This window comes from Vicugna pacos, chromosome 6 (genome assembly GCF_048564905.1).
Source record: "Vicugna pacos chromosome 6, VicPac4, whole genome shotgun sequence".
NCBI classification, from domain to species: Eukaryota; Metazoa; Chordata; class Mammalia; order Artiodactyla; family Camelidae; genus Vicugna; species Vicugna pacos.
The window spans coordinates 46,456,693-46,484,027 of NC_132992.1; the positions used below are offsets into that span (position 1 = coordinate 46,456,693).

Below are 27,335 nucleotides of genomic sequence, written 5' to 3' on the forward strand. Positions count from 1 at the left end.
ACAACCAGTCTTCAAACTGTTTCATTCCAGCAATCTAACTGAAATCCAGCTGGCTCCTACTCAACTATGATAAAAATCCAAAGTGTTGCTAAGTGACTGGGGAACAGAATTTGAAATTCTGACAAGAAATATTTCCTCACCCTTGATTGAGGGAAGCAGTGCACAGATGGTCAAGGTGACGCAGAGTCTTGGGCCCTTCAACGATTAATTTCTTCTCATTTCCTGCATAGAAAGAGTGCATAATTTTTTAAAAAGTGTTATCTTTAATCTTTGATTTAAAGTGTCCATTCTTAACTCCAATTGTAATTTCGGTTTTTAACTGCTGCATTCATCATTGCCTCTAGTTTAGATTTTGCATGTGCTTCTGTTTCTACTACCAGCTGAAGTTTCTGTGGCAATTACAGTTCTTTCAGAGGACAAGAACACCGAGGTCACATCACATCAGTACTTCCTGCCCTGTTCTGATACCAATCAAATGCTGAAAATAATTTAAGGTTTTGGTCCTTAGCCTCAGGGCAGAAAACTCGATGAAATCAAACAATTTGAGAAACTTTATCATGTTCTTCGACACCACATTACTCATAGCAACTATTTTCAACAAGCAGTCTGTGGCACTAATCCTAAAACTGAAATGGACAAGATTCCAGGTCAGAACACTCCTTTAAAATCAATGAAATTGTGGAAATTAGTTTGAAAACTTCTGTCAGGACGTTAGAACATTTTCAAAAAACTTGGAGACAATTTAGCAGGTTCATTCTTTCTTTCATTTATCAAAATACCAATCTTCAAGCCATAATTTTATTCAGCCCCTCTCCCATTTCCCATGAGTTATTTCATGGTTTCTCAAGCCTCCTGCTCCATTTATGCCCCTTTAATTCTCCACATCTTCACTTCATACTTCATACTTTACTTCATACTTCAATTTCTGGCCCTCTATTTCAACCCATTATTTTTATACCCAAATGTAAAAAATCTTGACCCAATCTGTCAAGATTTGCCTTTGAAAATAATCACTTGTTTAAAATAGTTTTGAAACCATGAGTAATGATTAGTCAGTCCATTTCACCTGCCTTCACTAATCAAGGTCTTCTTAACACTTTCATGTCCTTCAAGCTGCACATAGATAAATGGTAAAGTGTTTGCCCAAGTTGTTTTCCAAGAGCTTGGAGCCACCTGCACTGAGTTCAAGCTGAGCTAAGAGTCAGCTGTGTCTAGTTCCAGATGAGCTGGTGAAGACTGGATAGACCACCGACCCTCCAACTGGGTATGTGCGAGAGTGTCCACTCAGTGATCTTTATGAGTGTACAGACACTGGTAGCTTAGATATGCCTAAGCAGAAGGACAATTTCACACGTTTTTCCAATCACCTTTTCCCATGCTCCCCATGCTCCCTGTGCCTCAGACACCCTGTATCTTTGTTTGCTATCCCATAAATACCCCAGCCCCTGGCCTTCAGGGGAGGCAAATTTAAGATTCTTCTTACCATGCTTGGCTGCCTTGTAAATAAATCTCTTTTGCTGCAAACCTAGGTTTCTCAGCGTTTTGGGTCACTGTGCTTTGGTCATGACCAACCTGGTAAAAGTTTAAGCAGCAAAGTTTATTAAAGAGATGTTAACTCTGTTTCTCTTCTTTCCACATGTCTTGTCCTCTTTTTCCCTCTCTCACCAACTGAATAAGAAAAAGGAAGCGCGTAGCTGTAATTGTCACTGGCAGCTGTCTTTTAACTGCAAGCTAAACTTAGGCTAAAACAAAAACCAAAGACAGTAAACAAAGAGCATTCTTTTTAAAATGACTATGTAGGTCTCAGCGTCCTTAGCCTGGATAATAGGTATCCACCTGTATTCTGTGAAGCCATGTGCTTCAGACTAAACTGATCCCACTTTACAGAGTGGATTTTCATGAACTGTAAACAGTTTCCTGAGACGTTACTAGGAAAAGAATGCTAGGCTGGTTCTTCGAAAGTTATACTCATTCTTACAGACAAAAATGTAGGAAAGAGTAATGTCTGCTATCAGTGAGAATACAGCCAGATAAGTGGACCTATACTTATTCTTGACTTGTTTAAATGGGAGAAAAATACTCTCAACAAACTAGGAATAGAAGGAAACTTCTTCAACCTGATTTAAAAAATCTACAGAAAAACCTATATGTCACATCATATTTAACCATGAAATAATTACTGCTTTTTTGCTAAGATTGAGATCAAGACAATATGTCTACCTTTACTACTTTAATTCTGCACTGCACTTGAGATTCTATCCAGAACAATCAGGCAAAAGAAAAAAAAGTTATGTGGATTATAAAAGAAGGATTAAACTTGTTTTTATTCACAAATGTAATGATACTCTAAGTAGAAAATCCAAAGAAATACACGTGTGCACACACACAACACACACACACACACACACACACACACACACACTAAAACTAATGAATAAGCTTAGTAAGTTTGCAGGACATAAGGTAATATACAAAAGAAGTGAAAATTTAAACACTGAAAACTAAAAACATTGCTGAGGGAAGAAAAGGATCTAAAGGAAAGGAGAAACATTTCATGTCCATGAACTGAAAGACTTAATATTATGAAGATGAAAAGTCTCCCCAAAATGATTCAATGCAGATTTTTTTTTACCAAAATTGACAGTCTGATTATAAAATGTATATGAAAAAGAAGACTCAGAAAAGTCAAAACAACCTTGGGAAAGAACAAACCTTGGCATTTTAGTCTTTTTGTTGCAATTGTAAATGGAACTATTTTCCTTAATTTTTCTTACTGATAGTTTGCTGTTACCAGTGTATAGAAACCCAACTGATTTTGTATATTGTTTGTGTCCTGCAACTTTACTGAATTCCCCTATTAGTTCTAACAGTTCTCAGTGAAGTAGGTTTTCTTCATGTAAGTTTATGTCATCTGAAAATAGACTTTTACTTCTCCCTTTCTAATTTGAATGCCTTTTATTTCTTATTCTTGCCCAATTGCTGTGGCTAAGACTTCCAATACTACATTGAATAAAATGGGGGGCATCTTTGTCTTGTTCCTCATCTTAAAGGGAAAGCTTTTTTTCCTCATTTTATTTTTTGAAAAAATACCAAAGATTGGAATGGAAATAAATAAAATACAGATCAAAAAAGGCAATAGAAAAGGTCAAGGAAACTAAGAGCTCTTTTTTGAAAAAATAAACAAAACAGACAAATCTTTAGTTAGACTTACAAAGAGAAAAAGAGAGGATTCAAATAAATAAAATTAGAAATGAAAGAGGACACATTACAACTGACATTACAAAAGTACAGAGTATCATAGGAGACTACTGTGAACAATTACATACCAACAAATTGGACAATATAGAAAAAATGGATACATTCCTAGAAATATATAACCTACCAAGACCAAAACATGAAGAAATAGAAAATCTCAACAGACAAATCCAAACCTCCCAACAAACAAAACCCAGGTCTTTTATTTCTTCACTGGTGAATTCTACCAAACACTTAAAGAAGAATTAATACCAACCCTTCTCAAATAATTCCAAAAAAAAATAAGAAGGAGAAACTTCCAAACTTTATGAGTCCAGCACTACCCTGATACCAAAACCAGATAAGGACACTACAAGAAGAGAAAATTACAGACCAACATCTCTGATGAACATACATGCAAAAGTCCTTAGCAAAATATTAGCCAACTGAATTCCACAATACATTAAAAGGATTATACACCCTGATCAAGTAAAATTTATTTAAGGAATGCAAAGATAGTTCAACATCTGCAAATTAATCAATGTGATACACCACATTAACAAAATGAAGGATAGAAATCACATAATCTTCTCAATAGATGCAGAAAAGGCACTTAACAAAATTTAACTTCCATTCACGATAAAAATTCTCAACAAAGTTGAATGTAGAGGAAATGTAACTCAGCCATTCATATATGAGAATCACAAAGCTAACATCATACTCAATAATAAAAAGGTGAAATCTTTTCTTCTAAGATCAGGAAAAGACAAGGATGCCCATTCTCTTCACTTTAATTCTATCTTCTTAAATTATTTTAGATAGTAAATCTGTGGTGTTTTTGCTGTTTTTGTTATTGTTGAATTGTTATTTCTTCTGATTTTCACCCATGGTTGTAGTTTCTTTACATATTATATCCAACAGTACTTCAAAAGAATAAAGAGTCTTGAAGGAGATGAATATGAATATGATGACTTGAGAATTGAGTGTTTTCCCTTATCGTAAGAAAAGCAATGTGCCTGGAGTAAAACATCAGGAAAGCAGCAATAAAATAAATTTAATAGATGTAATTTCATGTGAAATAAGTATTTTCTTTCTGTTCTAATCTAACTGTACAGAGTCACTAGAATAATTTTCAAAAAACATATGCCCCAAGATTAACATCTTTACTCTCCAATGAATCCCAGTGTACTTAAAATAAAAGCAAAACTTCCTAATAGGCAGCAATGCTTTTCATTATCTTTCTACTCTTCTGGCCTCAAGATTATTTTAAAGTATTCCCCACACCCTAGCCCTAGTCTACCCACAAGCCTTCTTTAACAAATTCCTTTAACACTCAAGCCCTTACCACCTCAGGTTAGTTCTGCATGTAATATTTCCTTAGAGTGTAGCCCTATTATGAAATTTGCAAAAATTCAATGTTTTCTAACTAAAAGTAAGGAGAATTGGTGTTAAATTAGTCACCCACATTCATTTTCTACCAATCAATATGTGTCTGAGAAAAGAAGCTTTTGGTTTGTTAAGATCTACGGTACTTTTAAAAGATCTTAAAATAAAGTGTAAAAGGACACGTGTGCCTTCACTTGGGAAATATTATCTGTAATTTTTCTTTGCAAGCCTTGCTATGTATATTCACTTCTCTGAAGGAAGAACAGATTCAGATTTATACAACTTATATAACAGATTTATTGTAAATAACGTATTTTCCCTTTTATCAATTATTTTTCCTGTTTAATGGAGAATCAGGCTAATAGACCAAAGTGCCTACCATTTCCCTAAATTTAGCACCAGTCCATTCCAAACTAAGCAGAACTAGAGTGATTATTCATATCATTATCATAACTACTACCAAGCTACCTGTGATTAGTAGGATGCATTATTACCTCAGAAAACTATGCTAGCAATATTTCATTTTGTATTAATTTGAATTTCGATTACACTTAATATTTTCACCTATAAAACAGACTCTGAGATACGACTTACTAGTTTGTCTTGTTGTAACAAATTATATTTCAAACAAGTTGTGATTTTCATGATCCTGTGCTAGAAATGATATTTTAAAGCCAAGACTGGTTATTTGAGCTTGGTAGCTGATCCCTACTAATGCACTTTATCTATTGGGCTCAAATGATATATATGGGGGCGAGTTACTTTTTGTACAAATGGACAATGATTGATGAGGCCATGTCTGAAAAGAAAAAGAAACTCTGAGTGGGTTATTGGATGGCAAGAAGAAACTGAGATCTAGCAGTGCCACTGGGCAAAGAGTAACCTCAAAATTTAGGTATGTGTACAGGGGTCTAGATGAAGAACACTGAACCTTAGTGCACTTACACAGAGAAGGAGAGAGAGATCCATGGGGAATTTAAATGTCCCTGACTGTCTAGTAAACAGTGAACTAGATAAGAAGGTGTTTTCCTTTCTCAACAAAGCTCTGTGTTTAAACTGGGTTTGAAGAGGACCTTCGCTGTGGGGAGGAAAGCAGAGAAGACAGACACGTTCACAAGTCGGACAAAGTGGTACTGAGTTGAAGAGCACCAGCCCAAGTTGCAGACACTGTCTTAAGTGTCCTCTTTCTGGGAAGCAGTCAAACAAGAAAGGCACTGAATTTGGAATATTATAGTCAGCTGGCATGCTGATGTAACGATCAAAAGACAACATGGATCGTAGGATTTATTCCTTAAGATAAGGGTTTTCAAAGTGTGGGCCCTGAAATAGGAGCGTGAGAATCGACTTGGAACGTTAGAAATGCAAATCCTTGCGCCTTGACCTGGACTTACCAACGGTGGGACTCAGCAGTCTAACCTTTGGGTGGTATGGACGTGTGCTCCATCTGAAAGACACTACCCCAAAGATTTCCCAAATATTTTCCAAAAAATAATATGTATCTGGAAAAAAAGACTGGCTTTTGAGCAGCTAAGCAGAATGGTAGCTTCAATATAAAAGTCAGCGGGAACTCTGTTTTGAATTAATAGATTAAAAAGGTTTGGGCATAAAAATGATATACATTAATATGACTGCATTTAAATCCATGTCCAATTATTCATGATGACATTTGGTGGCAGAAAGTTACTGAAGTTTTTCAATTTAAGAAATCACTTGCTAAAATTCCTTTTTAAAAAACAAAGCAATTATCTTAAAGAATGTAAATTTTTATTATGCTGAAAGTTCAAAACTAGTTAAATAGAGAGACTTCTGAAGTTTAATTTTACATTTCTACAAATGAATTCAGCAACTTTTCAAAATTTTTTTATAATTTTATTTCTGTAATAAATGTAGGCACCATAACATCATGGCAGCGTGAATATTAACTATTTACTCTACTCAATTCAATTGCTGTTCAGAATAAAGATAACGTATACCAATAAATGCATGTTTTTAAACAGCTTCCCAAATTAGCATTGCATTCATTGGTCACATGAGACATCTTAAAAATAGACTGTAGAAATAAATAGCTAAGTTTGAATCTCAAAGTTATGTGCCTTTACAAATGGTTAAAATGTGAAATTTGATGTTAATAAAGTAAAATCAGAGTAAGCTGCTTGGCTTTATTGCAATACTTGCCACTTTATCTTAGCTGTACACATTTCATGAGGCCCTATCAGATAAAACAGTGGTAACAACTCTCTTCTGTGTAGCAACCAACAGATAATCCAGTTAAAAACCTTTCATCTTCTCCATTTGCTTTCTTCTTTTAGCATGATGTCTGTCTTAGACAATATTTCAACTATGCAAATTGTTTTATCCCAAATACTGCTACAAGGGGGGAGGGTATAGCTCAAGTGGTAGGGTGCTTGCTTAGCATCCACAAGGTCCTGGGTTCAATTCCTAGTACCTCCTCTAAACAAATAAGTAAACCTAATTACCTCCCCCCACCAAAAAAAAAAAAAAAAGAAAAAAAAAGAAACCAAATACTGCTACAAATTTCCTTTTATATGAAGTGGCTATTATAGTTTCTTTAGTTTAATAAAACTAAATCCAAAGCTATTAATTTAACTGAATATTCCTAACACTAGCTTTTCTAGGTAATTCAAAGTATTTGATGGAATATAATTAATCCCTCTTTTTCCCATACGAAATGATTCATACATTCTAATCAGATTTCTGAGTTCTATAGATTTCTCTTTTAATAACATCACAACATTTATTACATTATCTTCACTGAAAATTTTAGATAATGTGGCTAAGCTTGTTATTTTTAGATTTTCAAAAAAATACTAATCACTTAAAAATACTAATCACTAAAAAAAAATTATATTTCATTTTCTGTCATGGCCAAAATTTCATTTCTTTTGCAAAATCATTCTTGGCTGTATTCATTTAAAATTTAATGCAATCAAGCATGAATAAAAGATGCCATACTGCATGCATCAAAAATGGACCATCAATTATTTTGAATCTTATATTCTGACTCTAAATCTTGGATTAGTAACAAGGTAATAGTTTACACTGCCATTGATACATAAAAGGATAGACTCACAAAACAGTGAAAAAGGAGCACATTCTATATGATTCTCCTGTAATTAGCCATTTTTATCACCCAATCTCATGATACATGAATAGTAATAACCTGTTTTGCTAAGCTGTCTGGAAAAATATAATTCATTTATAGATGGCACAGTGGAAAAGGCACATGAAAATGATACATCAAAAGCCAGTTCAGTGATACCGTTGGTTTTCTAAAATGTGCCCATATTAAACACATTGTAAATGAAATATGGATAATGCCAGTGAAGACTGAGCTAGATGAGGGTCAGAAACCTCCTGGTCTTTTTATTAAATTCACAGTCCACTTGTGAGTTGGTTATATTGGAAATACATCTGAAAGTTCCTTTCTTACTCTCTGTTGTGAAGTGCAGTAAATATATCTGTATAATTCTGTATCCAACACAGAGCCAGGTAGTGTCACTTAACTTTCCTGGAACACGTATAATCTGATGGGTTGCACTGTATTCTCAGGTCATCTTAGAGCCTCTGATGTATCTAAAGAATGAACAAACATTTCAAAATCATGCTATAAAAGACTTTTTCTTCATTCTGTCTTCTGCCTGACACAAGGGAATGCTATGTAAAAACTTAATATGGCATGTAAGGGATGTTAAAATAATGTCCTGATTGCTGAATTCATATCATCCTCTCACTAGGGAGCCATCAGCCTCAGAGATTAAATAAAAATAAATAAGAAAAAGAATCCATTCTCATGGTTGCCAGCTAAAATAAATTAAAAGCTGTTTCCTTTTTAAATATGTTCAATTGTCCTTGTCCACAGGGACCATGCTTTGAAAATATAAAAGAATATATTTAGTTCTTGATGAAGGAATAATAATTTGGTAATTTCTCCAAGGGAAAAAAAAAAAAGCATTAAAGCTGTGGTTCTCCAAAACCATTTTCCTGTCTATAAAATTTTTCAGATTTAAGACTAAAATGCTTTGGAAAAAATTATCTCAACATCCCAGTGGCATAATGTTTTAAATACCTCATTTAGAAAGAGGAAACAGAAAAAATGGAAGCATACATATGCTAACAGCCTTTTCTGATCTCCCAGAAGTCAGCAGTAGAACTGAAACCATAAAGCTTGATATCTAGGTGACCTTCCCAGCACAATGGTTTTTCAATCAGAAATAATTTGAGGAAAGAATAAGAAAGTTAAATTTGTACTTTAAAAAGTATGAGATAAGCTTTACAAAAAAAAAAAATCAGATGATCAGTTTTTGTTCTCTTTATACAATATGAACTATTCTGGATTTTTTTTTACAGTTATTACTATGTGTTTGTTTGTTTTAAAATAAACAAGTAGGCAACTGTGACATTTTTGACCCCAAAAGAAGTTGCAAGTAATAAAAAAACAAAAGAAAGGGAACAAGGGAGCAATTTTTAATTTTAAAATGTACTAACATACATATCATTATGTATAAATCCAGATGTATAATTTATGTAATCAAAATTTACGTTAAAATTCACATTACTTTCACTATAGCATCCTCATTACAAAACTATTGGGAAAAAAAGATAAAAGTTGTCATCAAAATATAATCTTTACCTAGAACCAAGGTGAACCTCTGCTCTTAATTAGTGTTTCTAGATCTTGAGTAGAGCCAGCCTAGTTTTTTTCCTTTTTTTAATTTTCATTTGCACTCTACAGGATCTATATTAAAGTCTTCATATTTAATCGCAAAGCTTAAATGTTTCCATACTCACCTACAACTCAGAGTGTGCGCACAGAGGTTTGTTCTAGCACCCATAGAGTTCATATCCCTGTGCTATTTCCCTCTATTTGGTATAAAGCGAGATTAACAAACATTAAGTTTAAGCATGGGGTTAAATATCATTGCTTGTTCTCCCAAATAAAATTACATGATCTGTTATTCAGACTTTATACACACTCAGAATACGCTCGTATATCTCCCTGTGGTATGTAAACTGACTCTAGACATCTCTTTCTCCAACTGGCTAAATTTTCAAGTAGCTTGTTAAATGGACCTGTCCCTCATTCTCATCCCCTAGAATATTGCTTGCAACTTTGAGAACAAGAACGTAATGTACTCATACATTTTAATAAATGCTATTAATTAGAACTTGCCACTCATTCTACATAGTTCATCTCAAAGCATGACCATGACCCTGCACGATTATTCTCATTAAAAAGAAATACATAAAACTGAAGCTCAGAGTTAAAGTGGGTTGACCAATGTCAAGTAGCTTCTAAATATACATGAGTATATGAATCTAACACTATTTGAAAACAAACTGCATGTTATTCCAAATAAATATTTAGCTTCACCCACAGTCCATTGTCTGATCATTGGCATAAACTATAATTTCCTCTGATTTGTCTAAATTACAATTGTTCTACAGGGGCTCCCTCATTGTCACCATCAAATATAGGATATCCTTGGTTTCCAATGCAAACAATAACGTATACCAAGTCTGGTTATTTTGATTTAGCAATTTTAATGTTTTCCAGTATATGTGGCCCTTTTAGAAAACAAATGTCATTTTATTTCATATGACCACACAAATGGTCCAGAAATTCCACTTACAGGTGTTCATTAAGCAGAAACAAAAGCATTTCCACAAAAAGACTTGTACACGTACACATTCATATCAGCTTTATTTGTAATACACAAAAACTGGAACAAACCCAAATGTCTATAAAGAGGAAATGATTAAATAAACAGTTTTGTCATCAAATGGTAGCATAACACTCCACACATAAAAAAAGAAAATTGTTAATACAGCAACCATGGATAAATCTTAAAAGATCATGTTGAACAAAATAAGTCACATACACACATAAAAATTATAAAGTATGATTTCATTTGTATGAAGTTTAAGAAAATCATTGTCCTAACAATCATGGCTTGTGTCATGGAGCACAAGGAAAGGTCGGGGTAAGAGAAATGTTTTATATCTTGATCTTTGAATGATGGTTACTTGAGTGTATACATTTGTAAAACCTGATCAAATAGTGTGCTTAAAATCTATGAAATTAACTATATATTAAATATAACAATGAAAATTGCATCTTATTTTAGAAACCAATTAATGTGCCCACATCATTGTCTAACACTCATCTCTAATATTTCTCATAAATCAAAAGAAAGTTAAAATCTGTAGAGAGTTTGAGGGTTTCAATTATCCATATGATTTATCAATAAAATCAGTTGAGAATTTTACAATTGTTTGTTAGGATAATCAGGTAATGGGACTGAAAAAAATGTCAAAGTGGCCAAAAATCTGCATCGAGATTTCCTGCTCTTCACCATCAGATTCTAGGCAGTTAGGCTGACCCCAAGCTACCTTTGCTACCAACTCTTTTGAGTTAATAGCTTTAAAAATATTGGAGCCAATAACAGAGTTTATTGATCCCTGGCTCAGTTCTGAGGAAAATAAGAAAGGCTTCTTAACAGGGCAAATATTTTAACATTACTTACCAAATGCAGCATCACGCATCTTAGATTAAAATCTGTGGGTTACTATTTTTCCAAGTGAAAACAAATCCACTCAGAAGAAACCTTTCCAGAAGAAAAGAATCACAAAAAAATTTTTTTTCGAGATTGTTGGTAGTTTAACATTAACAGGGGAAGTTAACATGGAATGACTATTACACTAGATTATCTTCTATTTGCAAACAGAGATAAAGTAAACTAATACACCATTGTGTGCAGGAATTATCTGCCCTTAACAATCCACCAAAAACATATTTTATTTGTCTATGGCTTGTAAAATGTTTTATGGTATATCAATACAGATGGAGAAATAAGAGTTTTCTGTTACATCATCACAATGCCATCTTCAAAAAGGCTGGCTGCATCTAGTAAGCGTTATAACAAAATATTTAATCAGTGTTTAGTTGTTTTCCCTATCAGAAATTGAATTAGGTTGAATAATTTCGTTTCTCTTTGTTAGTTGCTTACATCAGCAAACTATGGATGACGACTATTAAAATTTGTAAGATCTCAGGAGTGTCACTGCTGTTACTGAGTTGCTTTTCAGAGAATTTTGCTTCTAGCATATTTTGTTCTCTTACTGCTTCATGATAATAGGATTTTTTGTAGCTATAGGTGGGGTTTTTAAAAATATATACCCGTATACACAAGCACACACACACACTCAAACACCATGAGGAAATAAATAATAAAAAAATTCTTCCTATGCAGTTATTATAAAAATCTAGAATGGTCCAATAAATAAGTAACTTCTGGGACATCTTATTTATTAAAGCTTTTATACCCTACAGGTGATAACTAATTTAATCTGACACACTGCTCAGGGTATGTGATGAGCGTAGTAAAAAACTGAATAAATACATAAATTAACAGGAATATATGAGATATTTTGTTATACATTAAATTGTATGCAATTATCATTAAATCAATTGTTATTTTATATTGTTATGTTTTTATTATTAATATTCCACCTATTTCCTCTAACCACCAAAAAGGATTTTCAACTTTAAATGAAAAATAGATAAAATTAACCTGTATGATTTAAGACTTCATTGCATGTTCATCCTTTGATCTCTCATGCTAAATCATAATTTTAGAACTGAAAAGGATTTAAAAAATCATCTACTTTGAGATCATTCTTGTATATTAACAGAAGTTAAATGTCTTGTCACAGAGTCTACTGTTACTAGTAGAGCCAGGACTAGAACTCAGTTTCAGACTTCCAATCTAGGCTTCTTTAAAGTTGAATATTTTCTTATAAATTCAACTTTACTTAAGCAATAAAAATTCTTGTGAATACATCTGATGGTTTTTTTCAATAAATTCTTCCAGATAGTTTAACAGAAGCATTCCCCACTTTAATTTGAGCACCAATATTATCAAACATCTTGATTTTCAGTATTAAGAAAAAAGCTTTAGTTATGGAGTTTGTTCTCTCTGTTAACTGCTCAGCCTACTACCATGAAATCCAAAATACACATTCTTGTGTGCCCATTTTAAAAGCCTTGACATTAGCTTTTCACATTTCAAAAGATTATAAAATGGTATTTTTCATAACTACAAAAATACTTCTTATAAACTTGAACATAAATAAATTAAATCTAAAAGATGTCATTTGAGCACTGGTGTAGGTTATGAATGATAAATTAAGATTTTTAAAAATTCCTTGACGTCAAGAACCTTAGAGTATAGTGGTGCAAATAAAAACATGTTTCAAATAGAAACACAAAATGTCATCACCTCATTAAACAGTAATTATTCTTTTATTTAAAAGATACATTGAGCACTTACACAATAATTATGTGTACCCAGAACTATGCCGGGCACTCAAGCATGCAGTAGTAAACAGGAAGTATTCCTTTTCCTAGAAAAGCTTACCCTATGGTGGAGGAACAACCAGATAAATGAGCAAGTATGTTGCAATGTGACAAATGCTCACATGGGGTTACTCCTGCTAAATAAGCAAAAGGAACTGAGTGAATGACAGAAAGAGCATCTAATCCAACCTGCGTCAGGCAACAGATACAGTAGGTCCCGGGGAGGGAGATGACTTAGAAATGCCAGGCAAAAGCAATGAAGAGTGAGGAGAGTTCCAGGCATATAAAATAAGAAAACCCCAAACTGAGAAAGAACAGAAACACATTTGGAAAAGAGCTAATGTAGTTTGTGCAGTTAAGCAAAGCAAGTCCTACGATGAAGAAATTCATTAAACATTTTAAGAGCTTCGTTTTTTATATCTGAAATAGAATCAGGGTGTCCTGGATAAGGTCTGTGGACATTCACAAGAGAAGCTAATTAGGAATCCAGGAAGTCTTTATTTAGGAGTTGAAATTAGGGATAAACTTCAAAATAATAACACCATATTGATAGGCAGGAATGGGAACAGGAAGAATTAAGTCTGCTTGAAAAAAGAGTGGACAGCATTTGCCAAAAAAAAAATGTGTATATATATATACACATATACATACATACCTTAAAAATGCAGACTCATTAGCCTCTTTTGATAGGAATATAAGAGACATGGAAGGAAAAATGGAAAATAATACCCAAAACACACACTTGAGCATCTTGAGCATTTTTAAAGGGTCTAACAGAAGCAGGTTGATGAATTGTATTAAGAAGAGCTCATAGTATTTTCTGATCAAAAAAGTATTTAACTGACATACAGACTTAAATTCCAACATTAAAAACGTTCTTAACATTTTTATACACACACACACACACACACACACATCAGAAGGAGAAAAGAAAAACCAAGATTCAAATCCACTTTTAACAATCTTTAAAGTCATGTTGTCTCCGCTACATCATGATTCCGTTCAGGTTGAATGAATACTGAAAATAGGAAAATACTAAAAGCATTTCACATTTTTATTTTCAGCACAGATAGTTTACCCTATCAGATAAACCCATGAGAAGGACATGAATATAAATAAAAGAAGCATATAAACTCATACGTCACTAATGGCTAATTACAAATAATAACAGAAAGGTAAAAAATAATGTTAGTACAAATTTGCTTGACAACTCTGCAGATTCTATCTCATACTTGGAAATACTACCATTACGAGATATGAGATCTATTTATTTTAGCATATTTAAAATGCACTTCTCTACTGAAACAAAAAAACTATTACTGTCAGCAAGAAATACAAGAAGTTAGGAATAGGTCATTTTGAAAGAGTATGATCAAGGGTATTTCAATGTGATACTCTCTGCTAAAATGGGATTACATTAAAAAATAACTGGGACAAACAACTGCTGTTTATGAATACTTGTCATTTTAGCGGAAGTGTGTCACTAAGAATGAAAGCAGCATGTGCGTGTAAAAACAGAAAAAGGTTTAGATACCGAAAGTATATAGAAGAATTTCCTACTGAATGAGTAAATAGATCAAGTTCAAGTGAGCACCAACATGCACGGTGGTGTTTGTAATTCTTCCAGTGTCTGCTGGTCGTGGAGATGCTTGGCTTCCTTTTTAAGACAGCTGATGCTCATGTGTACTGTTATTGCAAGGTTATCTCCTTGCTAGAAATGGGGAAACAACTCAAGGGATACAGCTTTAGAATGTAGTGGTCAAGTGCACTGCAAGACATTATCCAGAGATGAAGCCAGAAAAATCGAGGCAGAAGAATTGCAGCCCAGTTGCAGAAACAAAAAGACTCTGAAGTAGGACTGTGGGTTTAATACACACTCCGAGAAGAGTACTCTGAGTCACATGAAAAAGCAACATAAAATGTTCTGTAAAGCCATAGATAAGTTCAAGAAAAAGAGGTGATTGCAGATATTTGATCATTAATCCCAAATGTCAGTGGTAGTCAGTGGCTCTTTGTTCAGAAGCATAAAGCCAGCCATGTGTATACACAGCATCCATCTGTTGCAAATACGGTTTTCCTGATGTATGTATCAAAGAAGCAATAGAAAGCCTTCTGAGACTCAAAAAATTGTGATACCAATTCTGTTGATTTACTTGGCAGAAAATGACCAGAGACAGAATAGCTTCAAGATCCCTTTCCAGTGACTAGAATCTCATACACAGTAAACTGAAATTTGGACAAGAAGTTCATTATTCCTTTTAGCTGAGTGTCACGAAATAAAAAGTAAATAGCAGGTTATGTGGTGATGTAAAATGACCAAATTTGACTTCCTAGACAAGGGATTCTAGCAAAAAAATACAGTACACTCAGAAAAACTAGGGGAAAGGATTAAAATGTTCAGAAAAAGATAAAATTGCATTCTACACAGAAAAACAAGCTGGGCATAGAAAGGTTAATAGTGGAGTAAGTATTCGATGATTCTCAGTATACTTTCCAAGAGTGTAAAAGAATTTTGAGACAGAAAGTTAGAATTCACTGCTTTAAAAGTTTAGTTACTTAATTTAGTTAATTCTTATATAGTGCTATTTTTCTCTTTTTCTTTATTGCTGAAACACACATGACAGATGAAGTTTACATATAAAAGAAGCCTCATATCCTGACCAGAAGTAATTCCTACCACAATTCTACCATTTGTCATATATAAATAAATACATTAGTACCAAAATCTATGAATAACAGTATTATAAATACATCTTGAGTCTGCTCAGGTTTATTAAAGAAGTAGACATGGCTGATTCTTCTGCCATGTTGATTTTGAAATTTTCCAAACACTAAGTTTTTGCCATCTGGGGGCCTTTGAACGTGCTGTTCCCTTTGACTGTGACCTTACTCCCCTCTTTCCTCTTTTGGGTGTCTGCTTAAATATCCCCTCCTGAGATGGGCCTGCGTTTACCAGCTATGTAAATCTTATATAGCCTGATATTTACTACAACAAGATCCTTTTTGTTTTCTCTAGTGGGCTTGTCACAATTTGCAATATGTGTAATTAATATTTTTGGTTGTCATTGTCACATTGATCTAATAAATTCTAAATTCCATGAGTGTAAGGACTATGTCTATTTTGATAATCACTTTATCCACAGAACATATAACTCTATCTAACACATAGCTTTTTATTTTTAACCTCACAACTAGGGTATTATCTATTTCATAGCTTCTAATTGTTTTTTTACATAAATAAATTTTAACAGCAATTTAAAAATAATTAGTATATTATTCCTTGCATTTACTAATTAAATTTTTGCTATGAGAATATTTTCCATTTCACTTATTTCACTTTCATCAATTTATCCCTCCTGGTTCCTTTTATAGATCTTATCTCTTTCTAAATTGTTTAGTTGATTTGTATTTAGGTTATTTATTTTTCTCTTTGGTCTTCCCTATTCATCCTTTCTAATAATATTACCTTTTTATATGATAAACAGTTTGTCTTATTTCTGTCATCTTGCTTTATTTGTTACTATATATTTCCTCACAGTTAACTTCATTTCCTGTGCTTGGACATTTAGTTACTTACTGCTTATAAACTGCTCAGTGTTTTGGAAGGATACACTAGGATTTTTTACAGTTACTCTTTCCAAATCAGTCTTTAATATGCACTCTTATAAATACCATTATTCAGAATGAGATGGTTCACAATTCTTTTAACCCCTACATTTTACTCTCTAATATAATATGATTCATATTATCCTTTTCACTGAGCAGCTGTTTCAAAAATATTTTTGGAATTTGCATAATGAGATACATAATTGATAAGTCTGTTTACTAATGCAGAGTACAAATCTGATACATATGTTGTATAGATAGCATTATTTTTGTTTCCCAAGCCTGCTAGCTGGAAGTCTCAAATCTCCTCTTTGAAGTCTTGGCCATATGATATTAAGACATTTACTAGATCCAATGGGAATGAAATCTGTCTGCAAACAGTAAGCTGAGAGAGTAAACTGGAGCCCAATGTTGTCCTTAGTTCTCATGATCTTCCTTCTTACTGACATACGGGCCACGTGGTCAACCCACATCTACAGACATGTCCATCTACAGCGGCTCATCCAGGTCCCTCTCTCCACAGGTTGTAGCAGTGCCCCATGTTGGTTGCCAAGTTTAAACCTATTTTTAGTTCACATACATGTGTTCTTCCAAAGTCCCATTGTGGCAAGTTGGCATGGTACAGAGAAACTTCTAGCATTGTCTGCACTGTGCTGAAGCCAGCCTTTTGAAATGAAATTATACGTGTTTGTTTTTAATCAAGGTCATAGACTAGAGTCAACATTTCATCGGAGGTTTTTGTTACCCTTATTTATCACTAGACCTTGATCAAACCATCATTTTTCACTCCAACAGGTCCCCTTATGTAAGCTATCATAATGGGAGAATTTGTGACCTCATTCCTTTCGAAGTTCTCCTGGAAAATCCTGGACGTCTTTAAAATAACATCAGTTAACAGAGCCAAAATTTATTGAGCACTACTATATCGCAGATGTTAGTCTTAGCATTTTATGGGAATTCTCTCATTTACTCTTTATTATTATTTTTCTAAGGAAGAAACTGAAGCATGAAGAAATTGAGAAACTCACTCAATTTCACACAGATAGTAAGAGATGGTACCAAGAATTCAACCAAGTTCTGACTCCAGACACTATGTGCTTAACTAATAAACAAAACACCATCCAAATACAAATTAGTCAACCCTGTTTTCTAGATCCCTACAGAACAAGAGAAGCCTCAGCTTTGAGTGGATCCACAGAGCAAAATGTTTATATAGCCAGAGCAATAAATGCCTACTGTATTTTAAACTTCTATGATCAAAAGGATTATGTGAGTTATCTTTTCAAGACAATTAAGATTTACTCAAGGTCAACCTACTCCATTCACCTATGGAAAAATTTAGTAGCACTTTTTATTTAATTTATAAATGAATTTAGTTGGAGTTAGTACATTTATATCTTGACATTCTTAGCCTCTTTTTGCTAATTATCTTTCAGGTAATTAGAGATTATGAATTTATATATACAAATGTTTCAACTGTATTAAATCTTAGAATAGAATAATCTTTATGATACACACACAAACATGGACACTTAAAAGCTCTTGTTAAATTTTTCTTCTCAACAAGTGAAGGAAGTGTCATTTAGAGGACATTTACATTCTAGAGATGACAGAAGATGGTGATAGATGGATAGATTGATCGACCAATCGATCGACCTTAGGTGGATCTAAGGTTTTATTTAAACTCAAATCCACGCAAATTATGATTACAATCCTATCTTTTATGGCTTCTGGTTGCATCAGATATAGCAAGCCATCTATCAAAAATTCCCAGGCTTATAGGATGACAAGGAGGCAAAATGGAAGGATCTTTAGTCCCTGAATTGTGACACAGAGAAAAGCCACACGTAGACTATGAGTACCCACATTGGACTGTTTTCTGGGATGAGATCAAATTCCATTGTTTTAAACTACTGATGTAAATATGGATATACTGTTCCATCAGCTAGTGGTCCCTAACTAATCATCCTCAAATAAAATAATGTTTTGCTAAATCTCTTATTAAATAGACTTGTGAGTTATTGTTGTTATGGAAAACTGTATCTGTTTAATAGGCTATAAACATGCCTATTATAAGAAATTGAATTTGATCCATTAAGTTGTAAAACAAGCAGTCTTCCAATAACTAAGACAAAAAGTGTGTGTGTGTGTGTGTAAAATGTTGAGAATATTTTACGAACTTTCTACTACTGTAAGAAAAATCACAATCACCTATGGCAGACCAGTTTCAGATACTAAAATGTTTGAATTCTCCCACAATTCACAGGACATCTTGAAATATTTTCTCTAGGAATACTTTTCTTATGTGTTTTACATCTTTTTTTTAAAGTTCATAACTTGTCCTTTAACTTTGTGGCATTTTTAATCATGGAGGAGTTGTCATACACTTTTTTTTCTATATAGCTTTTGGTTGTTTTTTACATGTGTGTTGTTGTTATTCCTAATTAAACATTTCTGAATCATAATTTTACAGAATTGCATGCACTTGAAAATACATGCTAACACACAAAATTAAACATGCGTATTCCATTTTTTGTTTTAGGTATGTTTAAATTGGATTTGTTATGAAGTAGAAATCTAACTTGTTAAATTTCCAAATGTGTTGGACAATAACCTGAAACTTTTAATTTACAGGTGTATTATACCTCTTTTGATTTGGCAATAAATACATTAATACACATTTTAATCTATTTATCGTATCTATGTATCTATCTATCCATCTGTCTATCATCTATCTATGGGGTACACATATTTGTTTATCTAGTTGGTTTCAGCTACTTTCTCAATTAATCTTTTGGAAGGTGTACAGAGTTTCATTAGGGAAGGACTTGGTGAGTTAACCAAGGATAAAAAGCTTAGCAAAAGAGTTTAATTTTGAGTACTTGCATCCATGCCAGCAACCAAGATACACATTATAAAGTGCTGAGACTAGCACTTGGTCTGCAGTAATTTCTCAATAAATGTTAGATATAATTATTAAATCTGATTCTTGTTTCCTTAAAGAAATTCTTGAAGGTAAACTGGATAGAATCTGGGCTTCCTCGTTCCCTCTTCTCACTGACTAGAACAGAAATATGGCAGGAACCAACCTTCAAACACTCAAAGACAACAGCTGAGAAGAGGGCAAGACACGAAGTGGAATAAATTTGGTTTCTGAATAATTTGGGGAAAAGAGTTTGTTCTGTAATGCTAGATATCACATAGTGATGACAGTATTTTCAGGTCACTGCTACGGTATCTGATAAAAAAACTTGGAGTTGGCCCAGACAGAAGAAGGTGACAAGGTTAATAAGGCACTTTTTGAGGAACATTAAGTGACCAAAGAAGAGAGGATCTTAAGGAGGATATCAGAAAAATCTTCAAATATTTTAAATGATATAATGTAGAAAAAACATTATGCTTTTATTTTGTTTAATTATATCTCTAGGGATACTTACATGTTATGTGCCATTAAATACTTATATTATATTACAGTATATATATGTATAATATTTTATTACATTAAATATTTGTTCAGTGTTCAGGATTCGGTGGTTTTAATTTTGAAATACAAAAGACAAAAAGAAAATACTATACAATATAATTGTAAAAATTTTTTAAATTACTATAAAACAAAAATCTCTGTAACCATAATACAGGTCAAGAAATAGAAGATAGTCACTACCCCAGAACACCCTTGTATGTGCATTTAAAATTACACCATTCCTTTACTTATGCTTAACCATTCTACTGATATTTATGGTAAACACTTTATTTTTTTCATAATTTTTCAATAAGTAGTCATTCTTAAATATGCCAGTAAGTTTGGCCTGCTTTTTCTATCAGTCTATAAGTCATTTTATGTCTGGTGGCTTTCGCTCAGATTTATTATGTGAGATTCAACTATGTTTTTGTTCATGCTGTAGTTTTGTGTCCTGTCATTGTTATCTGCATTGTAATGATAATACCACAGTTATCTTTTCTTTAATTAATTTTTGCAGTTTTTAGTTTTTAGGTATTACAAATGACTACAGTAAATACTCTTGTGTCTTCTACTAGGTATATGCACACATTTTTATGGGTATAAATTTAGGCATATTGCTGTTAGGACTGCAATTTGGGACAAGCACCTTAGAAAACAGTTTGGAGTTACCTACTAAAGTTGGAATTATACTCTGTGCAACTCATCCTATTAATTCCTAATATGAGTCATTGTAATTTCTAGTATCTGGTATTTCTCTTTGATTTTTTAAAATCTGCCATGTTGTTTTGTACAGATTTCAGCTCTCTGCTACAATTTTTTAGTTTTCCTTTTATCTATCTGAACTCAGTAGATATAGTCCTTCTACAGTTTATTTTGATAGTTTTAATATCTGGAGACCTAATGAATACTTTTCTGCTGTCTGCCGTTTCCCTTTTATGTTATCTTCTATCTTTTTAATATTGCCTGATTATCATTGTGTGCTGGGAGATATATACATATGTGTGTGTGTGTGTGTGTATGTGTGTGTATTTACACTTACATATATTACATATACTCATTGGTAAAATACTTTGAGGTCTAGGATGAAGTTATTTTCTCCAAAATAATTTTTATTCTTACTGTCACCTGGAAGCACCAAGAACCTTGGATAAGAGTAGTCCAATTATAGATTTGGAGATATTCTGGGCCACCCAGAAAGCACAAGGCTGGCCTGTGCTGTGGTCTGTGTGATGACTCTACATACCCCGTTCTGTTCCTACTTACCATCCTCCCAGGGCTGAGACTCAGGAATAACTAGGCCTAGTTCCTACTCTTAGGGGCATTCAGACTCCATCTTTTGTTTCTCTAGCTCCATAAGGCTTTTCAAAACTCTCCCAAGGCAAAAGTGGCCCCGAATCCCATGTTCACATTTCTGGATTTCTGCTTTCTCCTGAGCTTTAGCCAAACAATGATTCTTTGTCTTATTAGTTCCCTGATATTTTCATAAAATCATTATTTCTTCCATGTTTTACAGTTTATTCAGTGAAAGATTGATTAACTAAATAGTTTACTATCATTGAAAGTGAAAGCTAGGTTCACTCAAAGGGAAATTTTTGTATCAGATACTATTAGAGCAAGTATTTTGTCAATATTTTTAAACACTATATGCCATTACCAAAAATAAGACAGCTTAATAAATGTTTGCTAAATGAAAGAATAAAAATTTTAAATCTAGTATTTAAACCATTTACAATTAAGCAACAACTTAACATCAATTTTCAGTTAATCAAATCTAAAGAAAAACCACTTTATTCCCAGTGTTGGCATAAACCCTTAGCAAATTGAAGACAGTTAGGAACTAGAATAGATTTTCTTGCAGAGTAGGTAGCTTACACACTGTTACTAAAAAAGAAAAAGAAAAAGAAAAAGAAAAAAATATGTTTTGATAACTATACTCTTAGGAATTGAGATTGTATTTCATTAGCAGTTTGAAATATTTATGTTTAAAGTTTATTGATCTTTGTAAAACAAGTACAAAAATACACATCTTTGAATATAGAGAGGGTTTATTTATTATCAGGTTACAAGATTGTCAATCATTTATCAAAGATTCAATTGGAATACCAGGCACACAGACCACATACAGACATAGAGAGAGAGGGTGCGCATGCGAGGAGGCTAAGTGTCAAATATCAGTGCCATTTCCAAGGTCAGTTAGAGAAAAGTTGACAGTTTGTTCTTTTCTTACATGGCCCACACTTGTTTTCATTTCATTACAGATCTCAGATTGGAGAGAAAGATAGGGTATGAATAACAACAACAGAACTGTTCTCATGGACTAGACGTCCCTCTGAATTGACCGTAACTGGGAACATTACTGTCAAAGGCTTAACGATTTCTTATTTCTCCTTCTCAAACTTATGTAACCATACCAATTAGGAAATAAATTTACATAATCATTTATTCAATAAAACTTTATTGTTTTATTCTCTTCACAAATACTGGTGGAGTTTCTCCCACGTTCCAGGCACAGCTCCAAGCACTGAAGATACAGAGGTAAACAAGGAAGACAACACTTGTGCTCTCAGAGAGTTTACATTCAGGTGTTCACAAGCAGATCAGGAGCAAATGAACCAGCATGTGAGCTATTTATGATCAACAGTAATACATGGTAGGAAGAACATAAATCAAGATGAAGTGATAGAGAAGATAAATACATGCAGTAGCCAAGAAAAGCGTCTCCTAGGAAATTATATTCAAAGAGAGAGCTGAACACTGGGAGAGTAAATCACACAAAGATCTAGAGTAGGAACAGCCCAGGCAAAGAAAACAGATGATGCAAGGACTCCAGAGGGGAACAGGCTCCAGAAGCGAGCAAACCAAAGCGTAAAGGACAAACAGATGAAATTAGAGAAATAGGCAGGGGTCACAGACTGCAAGCTGTGCTTAAGGATTTAGATTGTATTCTAATTGAATGGGAAGTGACTTGAGGGGTTTATGCAGGGAAGGGTTAAAGTCTGCTTGAGACTTCTACAAATTTTCTCCAGCTACTGTGTGAAGAATCAACAGGAGTGTTCATTGGCAGGATTGGAGGCAAAGAAAGTAAGATTTTGCTGTTGCCCAGATTCTTCTGATCAACTGAAGCAATTCTTACTAATGAAAATGTAACATTAGCTATGTGAGAATGCTTTTAGCATTTGAGCATAAATTCATTCAGTCCATTAGGCTAAATTGTGATTTTTACTAAGAGATTCCACTTTTCTTCAACTTTGACTTATCTCTTACATGAAAGTAATAGTAAACACACAAACGTAGAAAGCATAGTAAACAAAGCTAAGGCTTCTCTACTCTCAGCCTAAATCAACATATACATATTTTACATTATCTATATAGATGCCTAGCTTCCTTATTTTCTCTTCAGCTTTAGAGATCACTGACTTAGAGAACACTTCTTAACATTTTAGGTGATTATGAATTCTCTCTTCACATGCACATGTACAAAAAATTTGCAGAGAGTTTTCAAAGGCTTCCCAAACCGCCTAAGGTACATTTGTGAAAAGTCAGTCATCCCCCAAATAAGAAACCTTGCTATAAATATCTGTCATGATCCTCTCTTAGACTTATCTGTCTTCCATTTGCTAAAAAAGAAAACTCAACTGAGTATGTTTCGAAGATCTTATCAGCTTTACTTAGCCATGCATGAATCAAGCAGTCTCCAATATAGCAAATAGAAAAGAGCTCTGAAGAACAAGGTAAGGCAAGAAAAAAGGGGGCAGGAACAAGGAAGTTGGACTGGACAAAAAAAGGTGTTTGGTTTTTGCAAGGTTGCTTTCATTAATAGGTGATGGCAGGAGATTTTCAGGCAGATTACCTAATTTACACTGATCAAGAGATTCCTGATTGATTGGTTTTAGTTTTCATTTCCGAGAGAGCCCAGAACTGGGCTTGGTTTGTGAAGCATAAGTGACTTCATTTGGGGCCTTGGTTTGTGAAGCATAAGTGACTTCATTTGGGGCCTATTGTCTTCAACATATTAAAGAAGTTAAGAAGTTATTTTATACTATGAGGAGATAATAAATTTAAAGTGCAGAGATGCCCCTTAAAATAACATCATAAAAAATTCAATGATACAAAGAATATTGTACGATCAAGAAGCACAGTGGTCTAGACTGGAATCAGTAGTTCTTATCATCCACATCAGATATGCATCTTTGTATCAAAGCACTTTAAAAGGATAATAGAACATAAAGAATAGGCTTCAATTGTGTGAATAATGTAAAAATCAAATTCTCCTCTTATGCTGAAATAATTCTGGACAAAATTCTGTTATTTACTGGTAACCATATTTTGCTGAAGTGATTTTGAAAGATGAGAAATAATGTAATGTGATCACACTTTCTAAATTTGATGATGGCCTGAAAAATAAAACACAGGGACCAATGAGCAACTCTGGTGATGGGATCATTCATGTAAGTATCAGATGTTACTAATTTCCTCTAGATTTAATAAATAGATAATGTACCCTTATTGTCAAGCTTCCGGCCTAACAAATCATAAATTTGGACTGCTTTGAAAGGCAAGCCAGAAAAATCAATGCTTAAAAGAAAAAGAGAACTCTATTTGCCCATTGTAGAAGATGAGCTTTTATTTCTTTAGTAAGTGTGACTTAACATGAGAATTCTCATTTTAAATCTTCAAATAGATCTCTTGGCATATATTTTGTTAATAATCATTTGACCAAGAAGCATTTTTTAAAAAACAAAAACTAGATATATTTGATAGGAAACAGAGAAAAGATTCAATTCAATACACACCACTGAACAGACCTCAATCTTTCAGAGAAAAATTGAAAAGCAAAAGTGCATGAACCGGAGTTATTAGGGTTTCATGAACCCTGTAAGTGCCATTATTGGGCTATTTCAGTGCTTTCTGTAATATTTCAAATATTGTAATTCAAAAAGTAAAAGACAGATAGCCCTACCATTTCCCTCAGTATTACAGAAAATAATAATCTGAGATTTTTCTTTGCTGTAATCAAACCATTAAAGGATTGACTATGTGAATGTCAGTGAACAGTGAAAGGTCGGCAAACAGTGCAAAACATAGTCACATAAATGGGTGGAAAATCTACTAAAATAAAATATTAACAACTGAAACTAAAATACTTAGTCTTTTTACACAAAATGTGCTTTTTATAAAATTATATAAATTAGGTTTTTAAAATCAAGCACATAATTTTAAATGCACTAAAGGAGATGGCTTCTAAAATAATACCACTCTGAAAACTTGCAGAAAATGAGCCTTTTTTTATAAGCAAATGCGCTGAAACTTCCTAGACCATCTATAGTTTATATGCATTTTAAGCAAAGGATATTTTTAAAAGGAAGCCATCAAGAACAATAATAGTATTTGCAAAACAAAGAAAGCATGAATTCACTCTTATAAAAGAATTCCATAGGACTGACTCCTTAAATCAAGAATTATTTGTTAGCAAGTATTTTATTTACGAACTACATTTTTAGGAGTGTTAAATTAATTAAACATAGAAGCTATTAGACTGAGGTGGTTCTAAGGACATGGGGGCCTATATAAATAAATCAAATTCTAAAAGTGAATCTTAAAAACTTTTCAAGGTTATGGAATGGGAACCTAAAGATAACCAATCACAAACAGCCAACCAGGCTTTAGGCTATAGCCTAAAATCAATAATTTCCTTATTTTGCTTCCACGTTTTCTCTGTAAAAGCCTCTCCCCAGCTTTTGTGGGTGGGGTACTCCTCATCACTTCCTGATTGGTGTTTCCCAGCTTAAAAGGATTTTTGCTCAAGTAAATCTAAAGTCTTTAATATGCTTCAGTTTATCTTTTAACAGAGTATGTATACTGTGGCAAAGCACATTTGTATGTAGTTTTCTGAAAGTAAAACTAATGTTTTATTTTACAAAATTTAGTATTGTTAGGCAGTTAGATAAGTCAGGGCCCCGGGCAGATATGTGGAGGAGAGTGAGGATGGTCCTGAAGATGCTGTTATGCCTCCTCCAGCATAAAGGAGCTTCACTTCCTCTACATGAGTCCCAGCAGGAAACTGGTTAGCACCCAAGAGCCGCAACTGCACAGTAGCAAGAAGAACTTAGCTGGACATAACCCAATGCTTGTTGTAATATAATTAGATTGCAGTCTAGCCCTCCCACACCCCTCATGGGCTTTTCTGTGTGCATCATGGGTAAGGACATGCCCAAACGGGCCAAACATGACTAAGCACTCGAGGGGCAAGAGCCGTCAATCAATAAATAGGCCACCTCTAAGTGAGGGTATAAGAGAAGGGACAAAGACCACTGTCCTCCTCTCCTGGATCAGCCTGCCACATGCTCTTGGAGGTGTACTTTCACTTTGCTAATAAAATCTTTAAAATCTTCCACTTCACAACACTTTTGTCTCCTGTTTGAATTCTTCTCTTTCGGGCAAGACAAGAACCAAGGCCTTTCCCCTTTGTGGTAAGAGTACATCCCCTGTGTGTCCATAATATCTAGATGAATGAGAGAAAAAGAAAACTCCGTTGTAAGATAGTATTATCCTTAAAAAATGCATTAAATGTATTAAAAAATACACTTTTTGCACAGAAGTTGTTCCATGTCAGTTCCTTACTTTTTCTATTAAGTTAACCTAAAATGGCCATCTTTCTGGTCCCTTTCTCTATTTTCCCATAAAATTATTTGTTCATTTTACACATCTCCAGTGAACACACTGAATTTTAACCCTCAGGAAAAGTTCAATTTGAGTTTGTCAATTGAAAGGGTGTTAGTCTTTCTCACTGTTTCAGGTAAAATATCTCCAAGATAAGTAAACTTTTTGCTTGCTAATATAGATCACAACTGAATTTGATGAATACATTAAGAGTATATGTCTCTATATGTCTCTTTTCTCTGCTTGATCAAAGATGTTCTTCTTAGAATGGGGAAGGAAAAAAGACATAGACAGGCACTGGAAGAATTGATCTTGCCACGTAATTGCAGTCACTGTGTACATGGTGAGTGGGATTGAAACAAAGCAGGCCACTGTGGGGCCCTCCAAGATACAAATACTCTCCGCGTTCCCATTTCTAATTTGCAGGATAAAGGTTTCAGCCTCCTAGAATTTCCTGAATACCTAACAGCAGATTCAAATGGTTGCTAATCAGGGAAGCAAGGGAGTACAGAAACAAAGGAGGCGCAGTCAAGAAACAATAGTGCAGTGATGGGACAGAGTCCTTGTTCCTTTTAAAGGAATATACAGAACACTATCTCTGAGTTCTTC

The 27,335-nt window shown here is 33.7% G+C and overlaps 1 long non-coding RNA gene across 2 annotated transcripts in view; it reads right to left on the minus strand.

The window, feature by feature from the left end:
- The window catches only part of LOC116280954 (uncharacterized), a 205,990-nt gene that overhangs the window by 172,952 nt on the left and 5,703 nt on the right, over nt 1–27,335 (minus strand). For both annotated transcript variants that reach the window (XR_012073942.1, XR_012073943.1), the window contains exon 2: nt 141–222. This is a non-coding gene — a long non-coding RNA (uncharacterized lncRNA). The remainder of the gene's footprint in view (nt 1–140; nt 223–27,335) is intronic.